At 47.4% G+C, this 21,255-nt stretch overlaps 1 protein-coding gene across 2 annotated transcripts in view; it reads right to left on the bottom strand.

Annotated features, from left to right (window-relative positions):
* The window catches only part of STEAP1 (STEAP family member 1), a 134,602-nt gene extending 123,410 nt beyond the window's left edge, over positions 1-11,192 (bottom strand). The window contains exon 1 of one of the 2 annotated variants that reach the window (XM_069648359.1): positions 11,063-11,192. The gene's annotated coding sequence lies outside the window, so the exon portion shown is untranslated. Of the gene's footprint in view, positions 1-10,670; positions 10,791-11,062 lie in introns of those variants that run through there. The other variant, XM_069648361.1, reaches the window with a different exon arrangement.
* Positions 11,193-21,255: the final 10,063 nt, after the last annotated feature.

The following is a 21,255-nucleotide window of genomic DNA, read 5'->3' as shown; positions in this document are numbered from 1 at the left end:
AATGCCAGCAAGACTGGGATTCTTCCTATCGGGACTACTGTTCCCTCTTTTTTCCCTTCACTCTAGCCACCCTCAATGGGCTCTCCCCCCCTCCTCCTCCTGAGACCAGAAACCTGGGAGTTATCTTCGACTGCTCTCTCTCTATCATTCTTCACATCTTTGACGTTGCCAAGGAGGCTCATTTCCAACTCTATCTCCTCAGGGGAATTCTCCCTTTCCCCTGGAAGCTCAGTGTCACCAGAGCTCTGGTACTCTCAAGGCTGGACTACTGCAACAGCCACATCCTCTTCCTTCTGCCACTCCAGCTAATCCAGAACAGGGCTGCCATCCTTGGCTTTAAGCCCAGGGGCCGTATATCTACAGCCCTAAAATCTCTCCACTGGTTCCCGGTTGCCTCAAGGATCACATTTAAATCCCTCTGCATCATCCATAAGGCTGTCTGAGTCTGGGGACCACACAATCTGCAACTTGCTCTCACCAAATACTCTCCTTCGAGATCCCTCTGATACTCCAGCTCCAACTCTCTGCTTGTCAAGCACTTCTGTAAGCAGAGAGTAGGCTGCATTCTCTCTCCTCAGCTTGCTGCCTCCTCTGGAACAGCCTCCCCCTTTCTCTCCGTCTTGAGCCGGATCTCCTCACTCCCGTGCTAAACCCCACAGTAGCTGTGATTGGTGGCCTGCGCCCTTATGTGTGCTTCTGGGTCCTGGCCTCCTGTCCGTTTGCCCACAGCATCCGCCCTCCCCATGCGCTTAACTTCGGGGCCCCACTTGGCCTGTGCTGCCTCACACGCCTGCACTTATTGGATGGGCTGGTGACCCCTTTTCCATCTAGTGGTCACAGCCTGGCACTTACCTGTTGCCTCTGAAACTGTCTCTTGCACTTACCTGTTGCATTGCAACTATCTCCCAGGTACGTCACCCTTCTGTGGATCCCATAGCACTTCCACCTTTCCCCTGTTCCTTCTCTCTCCCTGCACATGCACAATCCAAATGTTCACAAGAAATAGTAGGACCTTATTTCTGTATTTTGCATATTCCATTGTTTTGGAAGGGAACGAGAGGAGGAGAGTGAGGACAGGATGTCCTGGGTTTTAGTGATCGTGCAGAGGGTCTGAGAAGGGACAGGAATGGTAGAGACTGTGGCAGGATTGGCCAGTTCCTTGCAGATTTTAAATAGTTCAGCCGAGTTGTTAGATGTCGCAGAGATGCAGGTTTGGATGTCAGCTCTCTTATTGGTGAGGACAGAGAGCCGGTATTGCCTTTGGAGCAGGCGGAAGGCCAGTTTGTCAGGGGCTGTACGAGAAGCACGCCCTTTCCTATCAACCACCCTCCACTTGTGTTTCAGGGTGACGAGGTCTGAGTCATACCAGGAGTTGCACTTGGCTTTCGGTTTCAGGGGGATCCTCATGACAGGGGCAAGAACATCGAGAGTATTAGATATAGCAGAGTGAAGCATAGAGAGGGGTGTGTCAGGGTGTGAGTCAACCAAAGGAGGGCGGGGGTGAAAAAGTCGCGGTAAAGCCTCAACTGACAAGCGCGTCATGGGTCGGATGACCGAGAAGGTGGGTGGCAGTGATGGAGATGGCTTGGCCTGAGGGGTAGAGAGGGTGAGCTGGGAGGAATGGAGAAAGTGATCACTCCTGGAGAGAGGAGTGGTGAGAGGGATAGAAAGGGGAAGGCCTGAGGAGATCAGAAAATCCAGAGTATGCCCTGCAGAGTGAGTCTGGCCAGAGGGGAGAATAGTGAGTGAGAGAGAGTCACAAATGTCGCAAAAGAGACAAGAGGAAGGACAGGAAGCATCCAGGTGGATATTGAAGTCTCCAAGAAGTAGGAGTTGAGTGGTCGAGACCAGGAGGGAAGAGGAGCGGTCTGCCAAATCAGAGAGGAAGGAAGAGATCTGACCAGGTGGCCGTTAGATAGTAGCCACAATAAGGGAATGGCTAGGAGAGAGAGAGAGAGCCTGCAGACAACATCATCTTTGTATATGCTATTCACATTGCAAAGACACATGAAGAAATTCGAGTATAACTTTTTATTAAATGGCTTATGATATTCACTGAAAAATAACTACTGTTATTCTGGGCCTGTTTTTCACCTGTAGCATGGTTCATTCTTGGATCACTTTACACCTTACAGTTTGTTTCTGCTAAAAGCTGCATTTGAAATCCACCCAACCTGCGCTTAATGTTTTGGGCTCAGGATTTCACACACAACATCCCTTCTCATTTTATTTATATAAGGCCTCATCTTTATCATTCATCAAATTTGCTGCACTTCCCGTCTCGTCGCCCCCAGTCAATGAGTGACGGGGTAACGGGATAGGAAGTCAGTATGTGCGGTGGTCATGTATTGAAAGCATTTTTTTTAAATCACTACGAAGCAATGAGGCGGGCAGCGGGTGGGGCTCGTGGTCAGCTCCAGTTTTGAACAGGCACTGAACCAAAATGAGGGCTAAACTAGAGTCACTGTTTTGACCCATGTCGGCCCGATCCTTGCCCGCCTCGCCCAACTCTATTGCAAACTAGCACCCAGGGCATAATGTAATGTCACCTCCGAGACAATCGGGAAGCTCAGAAGGTGGTTTAATCTCATGGTATTGTGGGATGCTGCCATCTTGCCTCCTGGGGCCAAAGCCTTTGCTCTCCCTGCACCTCTTTTCCCACCCACACCCACTTGCTGCCCAATCCTAACCCAGGCTCCACTTACTTCCGGCCGCCTCACCCGTCTCTGCCTCAGAGAACGCCTGCTGCCCTGCACCTAACGCTATGTAGCAATAGCTATCATGGAAACGAAGAGGGGAATGCATTAAGTTTCCTTCTTCCGACGTACAGGGTGTCCAATTATTTAGTAGCTTTTGTTCAAGTTGACAAACGACAAGTGTGCCATTTCTCAACTTAAAACAAAAGGCTATTAGCACCCTGGAAGTAATGCCGGGCTACTAATGGCCGTAAACCCCTTGTGTGGATGGCCATTACCGGACATGTTATGGTGCCGGGGCCCACGTTAAGGCCCTCGTGATAACCATAACTGTCAACCTTTTCAAATGAAAGGGTGAAATCTTCATTAACATCTATGAACTGGCGAGGGGATTATCGGGTGGGGGGGGGGGGTGAGTGATTCTCTGGTGATTGTAACCTGCCAAATGTTGACAGGTATCTGAAAGTTGAGTTGACAGCTATGCGATCACTGACACCGGCAATCACCTCACAGGTAGTGCTTGTGCACCTCATGGCGTGTTGCTTAAGTATGCGCATTTTATTCTAATCAAATGCTTTTAAATATTTAATGATACTCATCCCATTGGCTCTGTGCTCTCAACCTCTCCTTGGCCTAAATATCCCCAGTATACCCTCTGCTGCCTGAACATGTCACTCCTTCCCCCTCCGGGTACCCCATCACTTGAACACCCTACATAGGGTTCGCAAACTATCTGCCGGTGAAGGGGACTTTGAGGATTATGTTCAGGGACGTCATTTAGGGGTCGCTAGAGGTTGCAACTGCCATCTACGAGGTCTCCCTTGCAACCACTATGCTCTCCCTTGAGACCTCTAAAAAAATAAATTAAAAAAAGTTTTTTTCTTTTTTTTGTAATGCAAGCTCCTGGGCTGTGGCCAGCACCATGTGGCTCTTTACTTCTGGAGTGGCTGGCTTTCTTGTTCAGGCCCCTTAAAAAAAGAAGAAAAATAAAAACAGGAGTGCCACAAATCTAACACTTTCAGCACTGACCCTAAATAAGAATGAATAGGAATACCAAATAATGTGTCTTTCTGGAATTCTATACAATAATTGCCAGACTCATTAAAGGTTTATTTCAGGCACACTTCAGGGGGTGATTCACCGATTTAGTCTGTACTTAAACGCCTCAACTCAGCCGTTCATCCTTCTGAGGTCGATAAATGAGTACCAACACAGGTTGGGTGACATTGGGTGTATATTTTTTCTATATAAAGCGCTTAAGAGTAAGTGCTATATAAGAACACATCATTATCATTTGGTCATGGACGTCTGCTTGCATTCACAGTAATTTGGTAATATGGGCCTATACACACTGATCTTAACGATACATATGGCGATCCATTCTTTTATGAAATGTACTTCACATTATAGTGATATCGGAACCATATTTTTCGTAGTGTACAATGCTATGTGATGCCATTTCATGTTTTTTCAACGGGCGAAAGGTCGTGTTCCATTGCTTCCCGCGATATCACTTTGGGGTGGGTTCAGATGACATCACTTCCTGTGATGTCGTCAGGGGTCAAGGGTCGTGTGGTGTCACTTCCACTACCCCTGGCATTTTGGTGAAATGACGTCCCCGATTATGCTCATATTATTACTTCACTGGTGCAGCAACATTCTCACTAACTCTGCTGTTTCTGGTGACACACATGTTGGCTGCTTTTCTGCTTTGGGCACATGCATATTTTGCCCAATTAGGAGGACAAAAGGTTGTGTGCTTTCTACTTTTCTTGATATCTCACAAAAAGCTGCATTTTGCACACCGAAATGTATGCACCCGGACTTTCAGACTCTGTGTGGGATGCTGTTGGGGGTTTGTCCTGACCCCCATCGATAGCCGTAAGCCCCCAGTACCCAAGGACTCACGCCACACGTGTCCTTCGGTCTCGTGCTTCCCGGTCGCACTGACGCGACCGGTAATGCCCCCTTTATTTATGCTGCACGCAGCGGCGTGCAACGTCACACCGCCGCGTGCACGTCCCTTCAAGGGGCAGCACCACACTCCTCCTTTTTCGGGAGGACAAACAAGAAACACTTTAATAATACACACTGCAAATCAAATAACTCTATTTAACTCAACACTTCAAACAGTTTCCCCACACACCCCTTTATTATCAACCACCCGGGTCCCCTTACTCAACAATCCCCGGACTCAGGTCGATCAGACAAATGTACCAGCACGTAATCGCTGAGGTAAGCGGGTTTCCCTCGCCCAGCCCTCTGGGGGTACCTCCCGCTTACCTCTGGCACGGGTAGTCTATCCGCAGGCGTTCCCCTGACAGGGGACTCAGGTGTGCTGGAGGGACCTCCTCCGTCGTCAGGCATCTCCATTAAGTCCGGTTCCGGGGGTGAGTCAGTTCTCGGGTCTCCCAGCTTCTTGAAGAAGCTGACATTCCGGGTAACAGCGGACCTTCCGTCCGAGGCAGTCACCATAGACCCCTTGACGGCCACAACATCCAACGGCTCCGGCTCGAAGGGAAGGGAGAGTTTTCCATGGGGGTGTCTGTTGCGGATGAGGACCTCATCACCTGGCTCCAGCCGCTGTGGGCGGAGCCCTCTTCGCACGTTCTCCTGCTCGATCCTTAACCGCCGGTCCACCTCAACCTGTTGGTTGTCGATCACCCCCGGCTCCTTCTCCCCGACCTCGGGTATCAGACCCCTCGGGCAGCGCTTGAACAAAGCCTCAGCCGGAGCCCCCCCCGTGGACGCATGCGGGGTGGTGCGGTACACCCGCAGAAACTGATAGAGGGCTCTCTGGAGGGACTGTCCTTGGCCTTGGGTGATCCAGAATGTCTTGTTCAGTGTCCTCATTAACCTTTTCGGCTTCACCATTTGCCCTCGGCCACAAGGGGGTTATCTTCCGGTGCTGTACCCCGCAGCTCTCCAACAACTCCGAGAACCATTCACTCTGGAAGGGCACCCTGTTGTCAGAGCATAGCATGTGGGGGAACCCATGGGCCACAAACACCTTCTCCACGGCCACCACCACATGTTCGAAGGCCACAGAGTCCCCAAACTCCACCTCCGGATACCTTGAGTATTCATCGACGATCACTAGGAAGTGAGTGCCCATGGTTGTGTATCCGAAGTCCGCATGGACCACTTTCCACGGTCGCGTGCCCCGAGGCATTGCCTCAATGGCGGGTTCTCGCTGTAGGGGGGATGCAGCTTGACACCAGACACAGGCCGCCACAAAATCGTCCACCTTACTCTCCAGTTCAGGGAACCACCTTTAGTCGTAGCCTGGCCTTGGTCTTTGCCGCGCCCTGGTGTCCATGGTGGGTGAGGGTGATCACGTCCTTTACCTTGGACTGAGGGACTACTATGCGGTCACCTCTGAGCAGCAGGCCCGATGCCGAGAACGACTGCTCCTCCCTGACCTTCCACAGCTGCTCCAGTCCCGTCTTGGCCTCTTGAGATCGCCTCGCCAAGGATTCCAGCACCGACTTCCAGGAGCCTTGCTGCATTGAGTGCTTTAGGATTTGGGAGCACTCATCTTCGGCAGAGGCAGTCTCCAGCTCGGCCAGGGGCATTGTGTTGGGCGTGGCTGCCTCCACCACCATTCGGACATGATCATCGGCCTCCTCAGCACATGTGTCATATTCTACTCCCCCATGCTCTCCTGGGTGCCGGGAGAGATAGTCCACTGCGTTGTTCGCCCCCGGTCGATACACCAAGGTGACCCTGTACTCCAGAAGAGCGAGCATCCACCGCTCGATCCTCACCGGTGGTTTCGAGGATGACCCTGCCAGAATGGGAAGCAGGGGCTTATGGTCCGTCACGACCGTCACCGGGACCCCAGGACATAGAGCCTGAAGTGCCTGCAGCCCCAGAGAACCGCCAGTGCCTCGTGCCCGATCTGCGAATATCTTTGCTCCGTTTCAGAGAGCGCCTTTCTGGCGTAGGCCACTGGACGGACACCCCCGTCACGATCTGAGTTAGCACGGCGCCCAGGCCAAATGGGTTGGCATCCACGATGACCTCCGATGGTAAGGCCGGGTTGAAAAAGGCCATGGTGTCCTCAGCCGTCAGCGCGCCCTTAATGTCCTCGAACGCCGCCTGCTCAAGCGGGCCCCACTGCCAGGTGGATTCTTTCTTCGTCAGGGCCCTGAGGGGCTCAGTCCTGGAGTCGAGATTTTGAATGAATCTCCCGCAGTAAGTGACCATGCCAAGAAAGCTCCTCACATCGGACACCGACTCGGGTGGCTGTGCCTTCTTGATGTCCTGGACCTTCCTGGGATCCGACGACACACCACCCTCTTTGAAAACAAAGCCGAGGAATTCGAACGAGGGGCGTAGGAACTCACATTTTTCCCTGTGAAGGGTGAGGCCAAGTGACTGCAGTCTCTCAAATGTCTTTGCCAGCCTCTGTAGATGGTCCACCTCTGTCCTCACAAACACCAAAATATCATCACTAATGTTCAGAACGCCCTCCAGGTCTGCGAGGGCGCCTCGGATGATATTCTGAAAAACCTCCGCTGCTGAGGATACTCCGAAGCTAAGTCTTTTGTAGCGGTAGAGTCCCCGGTGGGTGGTGAACGTGGTGATGTACCTAGATTCCGGGTGGAAGACCACCTGATGATAGCCCGCTCGGAGGTCCAGCTTGGAAAAGAAATGAGCCCCTTGCACCTCTGCAATGATGTCATCAATGGTTGGGGTAAGGTGCCTCTCCCTCTTGATGGCCTTGTTCGGCAGCCTCATATCAACACAGATACGGACAGAGTCAGGTTGCTTGGGCTTCCTTGCCACGACAATCGGGGACACCCAGGGGGTCGGTCCCTCCACCTTCTCGATTATGTCAAGGTTAACAAGGTTGTCCAGTTCCCTGTCCACCTGCTCACGAAGGTGGAATGGAACCCTGTGGTATTTCAGAGCGATGGGCTGTACGGACTCATCAATATGCAACCTCACCGGGTCACCAGCCATCTGTCCGATTCCATTAAAGAGAGCGGCATACTTATCGAGCAGGTCGTTAATGTCCTCCAGGTACACGGAGTATGCGAAACTGACAATGCCGAGGGCCTTAGCTGCGGCACAGCTCAACAGAGTGTTCGTGCTTACTGGCGTTACGTAGAACCGGGCAGTGAACTGTGAGCCATCATGCTCCACCTTCGGCACAAATGCCCCATCAAGTGGGATCAGTTCCAGCCCCCCAAACGCAAAAATGCAAGCTTTCGGTGTGATTAGCTTGGGGGCGCGTCCATGGCATCATAATGTCCCCGGGCCATCACATTGACCTCCACCAGACATCTCGGCTGTCTCCTGTTCTTCCCCCCTCAGGGCTCCCACACTGGAGACAAAGAAAATGTTCTCTTCCTCCTCTTCGTCTGCCTTTATCCACCTGGGCCTCTTCCTCGCTCTGGTCCACCTGGGCAACATTCGGCGGGCGGTTCTGGCGCAGGAACCCGGACCGGGCCAGGCCTCTCGGCACCATCATGGGCAGGGCTGCCTTGCACACCCGAGAAAAATGATCAGGCAGGCCGCACCTACCACATGTCCTTCCCGCCGCCGTACACTCAGTTGGGTGGGGAAGATCGTACCCACACTTCTGGCAAGATTCACCCGCTCTTCCAGCTCTGTCATGGGGTCCTACCCCAGGTCTTCTGAAGCCTCTTCCACCTCGCCACATGGCACACACCTCCTCAGCCTTGACTGAGCGGGACCCCGCCTCCATCCTGGCTGCTCGAGTTTCAGCCACCTCGTGGCACCGGCCCAGTTCAAGGATGTGGGGCAGTGCGAGGCCCGGCTCTCTCAGGACCTGTCTTCTGAGTTTGCACGAGGAGCACGCCTGGATCAGCATAGTTCGTATCATGTCCTCTGCATCGCCCCACGCACATGCCAACGAGAGGCGCTTGAAGCGTCCATAAAAAGGTGTCCAGCGTTTCATCTTCCTTTTGTTTTGCAGAGAGCATTACAAATCTTTCATAGTCTGAGTTGGCAAGAGGCAGAAAATGAGCCTGAGGGCAGTCTTTGCCGCATCATAGGAGCCATCCCCTGGTGGAAGCGACTCATATCTCCTGGACCGAAGGCCCCGCCGAAAACAGCATAGTCGCCAGCCTGCTGTCATCATCCGTCAGCTGTGCGGCCCTAAAGTACATATCGAGGCGATCAACCCACCTCTTCCATCGGGGCCCAATGCTGGATGGCGGGCCCGACACGTCAAACTCAGGGATGGGTTGCAGGGCCGTATGGGCTCGTGCTTGAGCCATGACGGGAAGTCCTTGCTGGTCAATCGGCTGTACCGCCGGCGGCGCCTGAGGCACTGGAGCTTGGCGTCCACCTGGAGGTTGAGGGGATTGCTGTAGAACTACTGCCTGTGGTGGCGCCTGAGGCAATGGAGCCTGATCCACTGCTGGAGCTGGAGGGGCCTGCTGTTGAGCTGCTGCTTGTCCGTCGTCCTGGGGAGGCTGTTGAACTGTTGACAGCCCACCGTCTTGATCATCAGCCCCACTCATGGGTTTGAGCGCACAGGTACCCCCAGCATAGACCTTGGGGGGCGCAACTCAACACCCACCACCACCACGAAGTACTGATGCCCCACCCAGGCAAAAAAAATATCCAACCTGGGGGGGGAAGAAGATGATGGTAGAGTGCCTCTCTCTCCAGACTCTCATGCGCAAACACAGCAACTGGACATGAAGAAGAACCAGGAAGAAGAAGATGGAGGGTCCACCGCTGCAGCAGTCTTCACTGATGATGAAGAGGATGAAGAAGAGGAAAGCTCTCCAGTCTGATGATGAAGGGGATGAAGAAGTGATCAGAACCCCAGCTGCAGCAGCACCCTGTGGGCACAGATGTTCAAAAAATTGAGTCAAGAAAGAGATCTGGGCTATGCAGGCCCGGCCACAATAGCCCTTCTCCTTGCTTGCACTCAACGTAGGAGACCCACGATTTGAAGAAAAATAAAAAAAAAAGGCATGGGTATACAGGTATGACTGCCTGCTAGCAGTGTGTCCAAAAATTAGGCCTGGATGCCATTCACCGCCCAAACCGGAGCTCAGTGAAGTTCCACGGCCCCACATACAAAATGGCCGCCAGCCGCGTGTGTGATGCACAGCCTACGGCACGAAACAAAATGCCATGATTCCGTTTCAAGGAAAAATTGCAGATTTCGGCACCGCCGGGCCCAGGCATCATCCCCCACTCGTCGCCACTGTTGGGGGTTTGTCCTGACTCCCATCGATAGCCGTAAGCCCCCAGTGCCCAAGGACTCACACCACACGCGTCCTTCGGTCTCGGGCTTCCCGGTTGCACTGACGCGGCTGGGAACGCCCCCTTTATTTATGCTGCACGCGGCGGCGTGCATGTCCCTTCAAGGGGCAGCGCCACAGATGCCACAGAGGGCAGAGTACATTCCAATCTGCCATACTGTCCATGGTAATGCTTGCATTTCAGCAACTCATACTACCAACCCATCGAAATACCAAAAATGACTGGCTTTAGGATTGCTTGTAATAACTACGTTTCCCCAAGGTGGACTAGCCTACTCCCCCAAACCCCAAGCATACAGTGGATGATATAAAGGTACATTTATTTGTAAATACTGAAGATGCATTTGAACCCTGTCTTGTGCTGTGCCCATTTCATGATTCAAGCTCTTTCACCATCACTCGCACATTTAAGATTTTGTGAGGGTATGTAAAGAGCTCAGCAACGGGTCTGCACTTTTACAGTGCTTCATAAACAAACACAGTTGCCAGTAGAACATTTGTGTGTTGCCTCGAAAAAAAGTGTAACAGCGCAATGTGGTTTACTGGAAACTTGGAATAAAAATGCTTAGCAGCACGTGAAATAAACAGAAGTTGTGGGTTAATGTGGCAGCCTGAGTCACGATATCATACCTTGCTTCGGAATGATTAAAAAGACCTGCCTGTGACTCAGCTTAAAAAACAAAAAAGTTTGACTCTTGCCGGGAATTCAACACACACTTACTGTAGCTCCCTGTAATGTGCCAAGAGTCGCGTGCCCGCGTTCCGCATGCACTTCAAAAGCAGGACACGCCAGAGACAGGCAAGAGGACGTTTCCTTTCAGGCTTGCGTGTTAAATGGGTAACACGCCAGCGGCGTCAGCTCATCGGCGTTCTCTTAAAGGCAGTTGGACTTGTAAAGGCAGCCCCGGTGCCCCTCACACGCACGAGTTTCATAACCTCACTCACTCCAGCCTCGGCAGCAGCAATGCAAATATTTGAACTGATTTACAGAGCATACAGAAAAAGTGAAAGACTGTCAGTGCTTTGCGCGACAAACAGTTAAAACGTCCGACAGGCTGTGTGTAAATACTAATCTGCATACCAAATTCGAATTACAGTGTGGCGTCTACTTACAGAACCGCGAATTCACTCCAAAGCTTGAGAACCTGGTGCCTCACAGATTTGCTCATCCAGAAAGCTAGAAAGTTGCTAAGTCAACCATGCTGATATAGTTGCCCTTTATGACCTCTCCGTTGCAAGCCCGCCCCTATACACCCACCCCCTCTTCCCTCCTACAATGCCACTTCTGTAACACAGCACAGAGCAACCTGCCCGGCTTTCAACAGATTTCAACATTTCCGATCACGAATAGTGCTAGCCTTGTGCACGAAATATAATCTCAAAGCGACACCTAGCGGATATAGGAAGAAAACTCAAATTAACAAAATCTCAACTAATAAACTGAATTGGAACTAATTTCCAAGCCCACGAGCTACCGAAATAATGTGCTGCTTCTTAACCTACATACCCCAATTATCTCTGATACATGATCAATAAGCCGTGCAAGTGGCTGTCAATCATTTTGGCACTTGATGTTTTGTTGTCATTGGAAAGCTCTCCTGGTGAACCACTCAATAAACTGGGCTATCTGTTTTTGAAGCGGCACCTATAAACCAAAACTATTGCTTTGGAGTACAGTTAAGAAGGATGGCTTCTGACGAGGGTCACACAGCTTGTACGTATTGTGTGGTTATTTACCCTCCCATTCATTGCTCATAGCTATTCTAATTCCTATGCCCAGGGGCCTGCAACCTTTGGCTCTCCAGATGTTTTGGACTACAACTCCCATTAGTTTTAGCCAGTATAATCAATTGTGAAGGATCATGTGAGTTGTAGTCCATAGTTTTCAGTCTACTGCTATGTCCATCCATATCCTCCTAGTATCTCCTAGTACCAGACCACCCCCACCCCAAAACACATTCTCCTGGTATCTCTTTGAGATCTCTTTATCAAACAGTAACATCAAACCCTGCCCTGCCAGTATTATTTCTAAACTGTCTGTTGAGAGTTAATGGCTTAATTGCAGCTGTAACATGCACAACTGGTGTAATAAAGATGTCTCCATCAAGTGAGCCTCAGCCCCTTGATTTATATATGTTCCTTGCACTGAAGACCTGTTAAAAACAAGCATGAATAGATTCTAGAATGGCTGGCAGTGGAGTAGCAGCTTAACTTAACTGCTCTGGACCTCAACCTGAAGCTATTTATATTGAAATTATAATGAGTTCCAAGAAGAAGATTGTGGAAGCTGAAAACCCAGCCTCAAAGAAATCTAAGCAGGTTCCTGAGATGGAAGAAACCCCTAGCCTTAGAGATGTCTACAAAACCATTCTTCAGGTGGCCCAGGATGTCAGTGATATTAAACTGACAATGGCTGAACTCAATCTGAAAACCGGTCAGCTGGATGGCAGAGTCTCAGAACTGGAAAAATCCTCCTCAACTATGAGCTCTGAGATTGCTGGTAGCTTCCAGGCTTACAAGAACCTACAATCTGACTTGAAGACTGAAAGGGAACAACGCTTGGATTTGGAGATGAGAATCAGGGCAAGAAACATCAGGCTGGTTGGTGTGGAGGAGTCAAATGGAGATGAGGAAGACTTGCCTTCCCTGGTTTTACAAGTTTTTAAAGATAGTTTCCAGTGCTCTGTAATCAGGATTGAGGACATTGATAATATTTTTCGGATTGGTAAACATCAAGGGAATAGGGCTCGGCATGTTTTGGTCACCTTTTTACATATAAGATCTAAGGAGCGTTTGATGAGAGCAGCCAGACAGGTTGGGAATGCCGTATTTAAAGGCAGATCTGTCTATATCTACCCTGACTATCCTAAGGAGATCCTGCATAGAAGAAGATCTTTCCGGAGTGCTAAAGAACTGGCTAGTCAGCTCACTTTAAAAGCCTTTCTTAAAATCCTGCACTAGCTTTGGACTGGCTAGAAACATACAAAAGGGGCCTGCCAGCACCACCCATGAACAGTGAGTGACATTATTATTAGTCTCCCCCCCCACCACCGTGCCTGTTTTTTTTGTTTTTTTTACAACGTTTTTTATTTTTGTTAGGAATAAATATTCGGTTCTTAAAATGGCGCCGCTGGATTTGGCAGCTCGCGTTTTTTGAAATCGCTTGGAACCCCCCACCGTCATGTTCTTTCGATGGAATTGCGTGTTTTTGGATATTCGCCGGTCGAGATCAGCGTGAGGAAGGGACCTTGCAATCTGACGCACGAGACGTGTGCGTGAATGCGTCATGACATTGTCAGCGGTCTCCGAATCCGGAAATCGCCGATTGCGTTACTGACGGGAGCCGAACGGTGGAGAAGCTCCGTTACACACGACTTCAGTGTGCAGATATTGAACCGCCGGACGAACTTCGAGGTATGTTTGTCGGCGCGAGCGCTGCGGGGACTCAGTTGTAGACGAGGGAATGTGATACGTCCCACATGCATCCCCCTCCTACTCCGCCCTCCCCGCTACCTGTTTTGAGCGGTGGGGGCCAGGCTTGGACTCGGCCACTGGGACATTTCACTCCGGATGACTTCCTGAACCATGGGCAGCGGCGATGCATCGGGGAGGAACTGTCCAAGAGGCGGTTCTTCCCTTTTGGCGCCGCTATCACAGCTTCACGGCTGGTGCCTTGAGTGTGACTCTGGGGGTTGTTTTAGATCGAAGAATTAAACAGATGTGAGGGTTGCCAATTACTGCTGGACTCGAGTGTGCAATCATTACTATGGCTAAATTGAACTAGCAGAAAACACTGCCCTCTTAGTTTTAGATGCACTGGGCATGTGTTTGCCCAATATTGCATTCAAGTTCCTCAAGCAGCTAGAAGATGTATGATTCTTAAGACTGTTACGTGCACAAGTCCACAGCCTGCATAAGAAGTAGTAGTGTAAAGTATTGAACTTCTCCTCATGTAATTTATGAATTACCGATGTGACCGTGGTAGCTTCAGTTTTTTTCTTCAGCGCTTGTTTTTTCTTGTCTCACTCAATAACTCTTTACAGTAGATATATGAGACATTTGTGTTTGTGATGCGCCTTTCACACACTGCGTAAGGAGCAGATGTGAATGTGTTATATGTGGATGTTCAATCTTCCTTGCCGGTTCTCTTCTGTCTTATACGCCGTTAATTTATTAAAATGGCTCCATTGTGGTGGGGTATCCTGGTGGGCCGTGGTTCCTTATATTGTCACTGCTAATTGATGCCTTCTATGGCCTTCTTATATTTTACACTGATCTTTCAATGTTGTGGGTGGGTGCAGAATTTGGTCACATACCTTCTGTTTCTGGAATTGGTTGTGTCTGGAGGTGGGGTTAGAATTCTTTTTGCGGTGGTGATGTTTAGGGGTATCTATTCTGTGATTTGCCTTTCAAGATTTCATGTTGGTGGGATTTTTGGGGGTTAATTGGGGGTGTTTGGGTTTTTCTTTACTACTATTGTTATCTTTTCTTGGAAGGGTTTTTCTGATGAATATATGGATGGTTTTATTGTACCATTGGGAGGGGTCCTGGGGATGGTTCTCAATGTTGTTCAAATTTCTTTTTTGGCTGAATAGACTTCACTGTCTTGTTTGTTCTTTTTATTTTTTGCTTATTTTTTTTGTTTTTTTTGTGTTTTTTTTACATTTGATGTCTTAGATATTCAGAGTGTGATGATGACTTCCCGCTCAGGTGTGACTTCTGATGACCTACGTATTATCTCCTGGAATGTGAATGGGATCAATAACCTGTTCAAGAAAAAGAAAGTGTTTCAAATGTTGCAAGACATGCATGCAGACATCTGTTTCTTACAGGAGACTCACATATTGGAGGATGAAATTTCTAGGTTGGAAAGGGAGTGGGTTGGTGTTGCTGTTGGCTCTTCCTTTTCATCCAGATCGAGGGGGGTGGTCATTTTGTTTCGAAAGAAATTGCCTATGAAAGTTATACGCAAAATTGCAGACAAAGAAGGTCGAATGATTGCGTTATTGATCGAGATTCAGGGGGAATTGTTAACTCTCTGCAATGTGTATGCTCCTACGGTGGATGATGGATCCTTTTTCAGAATGGTGGCACAGACTCTTTTAAAGTTGAATAATACTAATGTTCTGCTTGGTGGTGATTTTAATACAGTGATTTATCCGAAAATGGATAAAAGTCAGAACTGCCGTGTACTTCGTTACGATTATCATCACCGGGCACTCAGGTCACTTTTAGAGGAACATAGTTTGAATGACATATGGCGTCTAGAGAATCCGGACAAGAGGCAATACAGTTTTTATTCCAGTGCACATGCAGTGTTTTCTAGACTGGACATGTTTTTCACTGGTGGGACAGTATCAGATAGTCAGGTTTCTACCGATATTGGTAATATTGTATTGAGTGATCATGCCCCTGTTGTGTTGCAATTGAGACTTAAATTTCAGTGTAAAAGAAGCTTCTCATGGAAAATGAATACCTCTATTCTATTGGATGATGATATTTTGGACCGGATCGTTACTGAAGCTGATTATTTTGTTAGGGAGAATCGCTCAGAAGAGATCAGTGTGGCAAATACATGGGAGGCCTTTAAATGCTGTATGCGTGGCGTGTGTTTAGGGCTGTCTAGTGGTAAACGGAAGAGAGAAGAGGGTAAGAGGCGTGAGCTTGACTTACGTATTGGTGAAATTTCTCGGGATCTGATGCTCGATCCAACAGACTCAGTGAAACTTGCTGAATTGAAAAAACTCAAAAAAGAAATGGAAGATTTTTTGTCGCTGAGGTCCGAGCGTAGTTTGTTCTATTCTAGGTGTACATATTTTGAGAAAGGGGAGCGTTGTGACAGATGGCTGGCATACCGGTTGCGAAAAAGGATCTCAGAGTCGGTAATAGCTTCTATGATTGACAAGGAGGGTAGAATCACTTTTGATCCGATTAAAATTAACTCAATCTTCCGCGATTTTTATGAGAATCTGTATGGTGATGAGGCTGGTATTACAGGTAGGGGTGAGAGCTTTTTTGGTAATTTGAATTTGCCTAGGATCCAGGATGCTGAGCGTGATCTTCTTGGTGAAATGATAACAATTGATGAGATTAAAGGTGCAATTTCCGGGCTGAATGTGGGTAAATCTCCGGGGCCGGATGGCCTTCCATGTGAATTTTACAGGGTCCTCCCGAACTCGTCTTTGGAACTCATGAGAGATATGTTTGTGACGAGCAGAATGGTTGGGTCGTTACCTAAGAGTACTAACCATGCGTCGATTTCGGTCTTTTTAAAAAAGGATAAGGATTGCAATCAGCCAGCTAGTTATCGTCCAATCAGCCTTATCAATACAAATAACAAGATCTTGGCCAAGGTTCTTGCTCTACGCTTAGGACAGTTCATGCCGGTTTTGATTGGGGAGGAACAATCTGGTTTCATGAAGAGTCGGCTTACGTCCAGTAGTATCAGGAAATTGTTGTTAACCATGGAAATGGCGGACAGATTGGTCGGTGATGCAGCCATCCTGTCCTTAGATGCTGAAAAAGCTTTTGACAGAGTTCATTGGAATTATTTATACTCAGTATTGAGGGAGATGAATCTGGGGGAGGATTTTATTTCCTGGGTAGCTCTTTTATATGCCAGTCCAACGGCTGACGTTAAGACGAATGGAGTGTTGTCGGAACCGTTTTGTTTGAAGCGGGGCACGAGACAGGGTTGTTCTTTTTCTCCTCTGTTATTCATTTTAGCGATTGAACCCCTCGCTATCTACATAAAGAATGAACCGAATTTACAGGGCATTGAATGTTGGGGTGTGGTGCAAAAGGCATGGCTTTATGCTGATGACCTCTTGTTGGTGTTGCAGAATTTGGACATGTCCCTGCCATGTCTGAGGATTTTGTCGAATTTTCATGATTGTTCTGGATACAAGGTTAACCACCTGAAGTCAGAAGTATTGCCTCTGTCCAACAGATGTGATAAATCCCTGGTTGAGGGGCTGGGGTTTACTTGGTGTGATAGGCGCTTACGCTACTTGGGGGTATGGTTGACAGTTCCAGTCTCCCGTATGGTTGATGAAAACATGAGTGTGGTGGTACGAGATTGCAAATTGGTTTTGGAAAGGTGGTCTTTACTTAATCTTTCACTATGGGGTAAAGTCAATGCCCTGAAAATGAATTTGGCTCCCAGGATTAACTTTATATCTAGCATGCTTCCTCTAAGAATAAAGTGTAGTTATTGGAAAGATCTAGACCGCCTTGTTCAAGAATTTTTATGGGACAGGAAACCGCCCAGACTTAGTCTATGGAAATTGCAGCGTCCGATTTATTTGGGTGGTCTAGGAGTTCCGAATTTTAAGGCCTACCATTTAGCATTTTCTGCTCATTCTTTTGTTCCTTTTTTGGATGGTAAGCTGGACAGATGGGCGGTGGCGGAGTCGAATGTATATGGGCCACTGGGCCCGGAAGCACTGTTGACCACTAACACAAAGATTCCGGGTGGTAGTTTGTTAACCACGTCCTTTTTGCGTAACTCTTGGATTGAGGTCTTGACATTGCTAGGTAGGGACGCTTTTAAGTATAAGAATGCCTCTATCTGGCTGAATCCTAGGATTAGAGATAACTCCAGGACAATTTTTTGGCCCGAATGGTTCCTAATGAATGTTAAAAAGGTCTCTGACCTGGGGAATGATGTTCGGTGGCTGACTGCTGCTGAGCTGAGAGAGAGATGGAGTTTTGAGGATTTGTCGGACTCGGCTTATAGACGACTCAAGAGGTCTGTCGGTGAGGTGGACTGGTCTGACTCCTTTGACATAACTATTTTTCTGACGGATTCTAATGGACAGGGAGGTGGTTTAGCCAGTAGGTTATACAAACTTTTTGTGTCGTATTTTCAGAGCAATGACAATTTCCGGGAAGTGTGGAGCGAGAGAATTGGGTCTGATATTGATCTTGAGGCCTGGCAGAATATATGCGGAAATGTCTCATTATGTTCGCTGAATCTGGGAGAAAGGTCTAGACAAATTAAGATCCTGAACCGTGTGTATTGGTGTCCGGAAACGTTACATAGAAGGGGCATGACTGACAATGCTGATTGTTGGGGTTGTGCTCAGGAAGTGGGATCATTGGAACACATGCTATGGAGCTGCGTACGGGTCAGGGCTTTCTGGATTGACATTTGTGATGTGTGTGTCAGAATTTTGGGTGAAGGGTGTGTCCTGGACTTTAAGACAATGATCCTAGGGGAAGATTCTGAGCTGGCTGATGTCAGCTCTCCCCTCAAGAAATGGCTTTTTAGAGCAACCATTGTTGCTAAAAGGTTGATCCTTCGAGGATGGAAAGGTCGGATCCGTCCGTCATTTGAGGAATGGGTTCAAGAAATGCATAGCCTGTCTAGAACAGAAAAAATGATCTACAAATTGAAATGTAAATTGTCTTCATATGAAAAGATTTGGAACATGTTCAATGATTTTGTTCCGTTTTTTTTCTTTTCCTTGTTGTTCCTCTGTACTATGATGTTGTTTTTTGTATATACTTGTAAATAAATAAATAAAAAAAAACAAAAAAAAAACAAGCATGAATAAAGCCATCAGTTTAATCCAACTTTCGCAGACTACTTACACCTGTCACATGAAATATCAAAATGTCTCATTCATATGTGATCTCTCTTTGGTAATTACTGCTCCAATACTTTTTGGGACGAGGTGTAAGAAAATTCATGATATTTATTTTTGAAAGGGAATTATTTCTTTGTAACCTGGGATTGTTACTGTATTATTCGGGACATTAGCACAGGGTCGGCTTTCATCAGGTAAATTCTTCCATGTCCGTTATTTATTTGATCGCTTAATGCAAATTAGTTTTCTGTGTGTTGAGTGCTCCCTTCCTGTTTAGTTTAAGCCTACCCTCGCCTTTCTCTTTGACTGTTTTTTTAGTGGCCACATGTTATACTTCCAATGATCTTTCATGAAATATTTACAGCGACTGCTTTTATTTTCATTGTGCCCAGTTTGAGAGACTGTAGTAGGGGGGTGGAGGAGAAGGGGGCTGAATGGGAAACACTGGCTTGGGTCAAATAACAATAAACCATCCTTACTGTTGGTTTGCAAACAAAGGCAAGTCAAAATGCTTTCTTGACATATGTTTGAGTTCACTGAAAACATTTCAGTCTGAGCTCAAATGTTTAACTATCCTGACAAGGCACAGAGGGAGGAATCACAGAGCTGCTTTGCGTGGAATTCTGGCACTTGTAGTTTTTCTAAATTTCAAATGGGAAGGGAAAAAACTACAAGTGCCAGGTTCCAAAGAGAAAAATAGGACTGGGTGGCCTTCTCATTCATGGCCACTTAAATCACGAGAGGTCTGGAATCACAAGTTTAAAAAGTAGCATACAAATAAGATAAAGGACTTACAGTATGCTTCGCCAAACGTTTTTAAGTCCTGGCAATTAGGTGGCGCTTTAAGTGCGGCCTATATGCTGCAAACATATGCATGGGAAATTAAGCTAATAGAGAGATGGGATGTGTGGGGGGAAGATGAGACACACTCTCGGGGAATTCTTTGAATTTGTATCCACTCATTGGCTACCAATGATCATACTAGTCTTGGTGACCATTCCCATCCACTACCCGCCTCTCTTCATCTAAAATACCATTCCCTGAGGACCATGGGGGTGATGCCTGGCTTCTTTGTAAGCAGTCTTCTGTATGGTAATGGTGTATTTGCAACTATATACCAGCTCATGGTGTAAAAACAAAGTCTCAACCAACTGTGCATTCAGGCACTAGATTAATAATCAATATGTGTGTCCTTCCACTGAATCCCTGATAATAAGCATTGGCAAAGCCAAGATTTTGTCTCTCTTGTATAAGCATTATATAGGCATTTGCAAGACATTATCCTAATACACAGAGATGCTAACACCATTTGCCAGCTGTTGTCCCCCTATGGCCAGATAGTACGCTTTTGGCATTTTTGGCATTGCCTGGAAAATGTTTTCCCCATGTTTATTGAAAAGCCAAAGCTCTTGGTTTTGCCAATGCTTATTTTCCCTCTATGGAGTTTAATGGTTCTGTCCACATAAAGTTATATAAAACAGTATTTCACTGTGGTCAGTTGATCTTTTTAATTTTATTTTCTTCATGAGGCATATTTTATTGTGTAGCATATAAATAAGGAGCTCCATCCTCTGAATACGAATATATAGTGGGTATTAAAAACCTGAGTAGGGCAGTGGATTGGTAATCATGAGGAACTGGTTGCCCTGTGATAATGCGTTCATTCAACCCCCTACTCTCTTGTGCCGCTCTTCATTTCCGCACATAATAAATGACTACGTAGAGCAATGTCTTCCTTCCTTTCTTGGCGAACCTTCTCCTCTCCTCTCCCCACAGCTTGTGATGAAATTAATAGTGCTCTGCAGGAGTAACGCGATGAGCTGTGAGCCCTACCCTACTGGTTAACCAGCAGTGATTCCAATCACAAAGGTGAAACATGTACTGTATGGGGAGCGGGTGGTGGTTTCTGGCCATGCCTGGGCTGGGTTGGCAAAAAGAATTTGAAGAAAAAGAAAAAAATGTTTTTCAATAAAAAAAAAAAAAGCCTTTCATCCTTCTTAGGTCGATAAATTAGTACCAACACATGTTGGGTGATATTGTATGCATATTTGTTCTATAAAAAAGAGCTTAAGCGTAAGTGCTATACAATAACATATTATCATTTGGCCTTGACCGTCTACTTGGATTCACAGTAATTTAGTGTACTTAGGAACAATGCTATTTGATGCCACTTCCTGTTTTGTCAAGGGGTGAAAAGTCGCGATTCATCACTTCCTGGGATGCCACTTTGGGGTGGGGTCAAATGACAACACTTCCGGCGATGTCATCAGAGGTCAAGGGTCATGATGCGACGGGTGGGCCACTTTTTTTTAGGTGACCGGGCCTACTTGTTTTTTTTTCATCAATTTATTTACCATTTTGAACAACAAAATTCAATAAAACAATCTCCATATCACAACATTGCGTCCAAATTGCAAAACTCATAATAACATTAGAACAAAGATAGACTAATACATAACAATATCGACATCCATAACACATGTAGAATAACATTTTTCAATTTTATGAAAGATCCATGACACACAACCAAAAAGACAAAACAACAGAAAAACGCACAACTAACAGTCCCCCACCACTACAAAAAACATCCCCCACTCAAGGGATAGGTCATCAAACACTGGAACCTGTATATTCAACCATATAGATCATTAAAAGGTCCACAGAGCCGAGAATAACGCCCCTCCCTTCCTTGTCCTAATAGCATGACTTTATCAT

Source organism: Ambystoma mexicanum, chromosome 2q (assembly GCF_040938575.1).
Source record: "Ambystoma mexicanum isolate Mex_15411 chromosome 2q, UKY_AmexF1_1, whole genome shotgun sequence".
Taxonomy (NCBI): Eukaryota; Metazoa; Chordata; class Amphibia; order Caudata; family Ambystomatidae; genus Ambystoma; species Ambystoma mexicanum.
The sequence above is the reverse complement of the archived record's forward strand: the minus strand, read 5'-3'. Positions and strand labels throughout refer to the sequence as shown.